At 36.8% G+C, this 1281-nt stretch overlaps 1 non-coding gene across 1 annotated transcript; it reads right to left on the reverse strand.

The window, feature by feature from the left end:
* Positions 1-960: 960 nt before the first annotated feature.
* Positions 961-1062, reverse strand: LOC128560658 (small nucleolar RNA U13). The gene has a single exon (XR_008373127.1). It is a non-coding gene; the product is annotated as a small nucleolar RNA U13 (small nucleolar RNA).
* Positions 1063-1281: the final 219 nt, after the last annotated feature.

Here is a 1281-nt window from a genome sequence, read left to right on the forward strand (position 1 = left end):
CAGACGAATGGCTAACAAACACATGAAAAAATGTTCATCATCTCTATATATTAGAGAAATGCAAATCAAAACAACCCTGAGATATCATCTAACCCCAGTGAGAATGGCCCACATCACAGAATCTCAAAACTGCAGATGCTGGCATGGATGTGGAGAGAAGGGAACACTTTTACACTGCTGGTGGGACTGCAAACTAGTACAACCTTTCTGGAAGGAAGTATGGAGAAACCTCAAAGCACTCAAGCTAGACCTCCCATTTGATCCTGCAATCCCATTACTGGGCATCTACCCAGAAGGAAAAAAATCCTTTTATCATAAGGACACTTGTACTGCTGTTTATTGCAGCTCAATTTACAATCGCCAAAATGTGGAAACAGCCTAAATGCCCACCAACCCAGGAATGGATTAACAAGCTGTGGTATATGTATACCATGGAATACTATTCAGCCATGAAAAAAATGGAGACTTTACATCCTTCATATTAACCTGGATGGAAGTGGAAGACATTATTCTTAGTAAAGTATCACAAGAATGGAGAAGCATGAATCCTATGTACTCAATTTTGATATGAGGACAATTAATGACAATGAAGGTTATAGGGGGGAAGCAGAGAGAGGGACTGAAGGAGGGGGGTGGGGCCTTGATGTCACACTTTATGGGGGCAGGACATGATTGTATGAGGGACTTTGCCTGACGATTGCAATCAGTGTAACCTGGCTTATTGTACCCTCAATGAATCCCCAACAATAAAAAATAAATAAATTAAAAAAAAAAGCAAATATATAAACTGCTTTTTAACATTTTTAAAAAATTAGAGTACAAAAGAATGGTACATGTTGTTTGTTTAATACTTAAAAAAAATAAAAGCAATGTATGTATATGCCGTTGCTTATATTTTTAAATCATATAGGTAGATGAATATATATTTTAGAGCTGTAATAGTAGTTGTTATTATTTTCGTGTCTGACAGGCAATGTGCCCGCATTGCGACAAGGACGGAGCAAGGCCCATGTCACACGTGTGTGAACCCCCAGTCATCACGCTTACGAACTACAGAAGGATGGATGGAAGTTATTTGTATGGTTATTTCTATGGTTATATGTTCATTGTTACAGATGGTGGTTATAAGCTGTACGTGGCTATAGGTGACCATTTTCTTCTTCATTCATTTTTATAATTTGACTACTGACAAAAATGTGTTCAATATATGTATATATCAAAAATCATCTTCAGGAAGGTATTTAATGTTACAAAAATTCATGGAAACTTTAGTGAAAAACT

This window comes from Nycticebus coucang, chromosome 11 (genome assembly GCF_027406575.1).
Source record: "Nycticebus coucang isolate mNycCou1 chromosome 11, mNycCou1.pri, whole genome shotgun sequence".
NCBI lineage: Eukaryota > Metazoa > Chordata > Mammalia > Primates > Lorisidae > Nycticebus > Nycticebus coucang.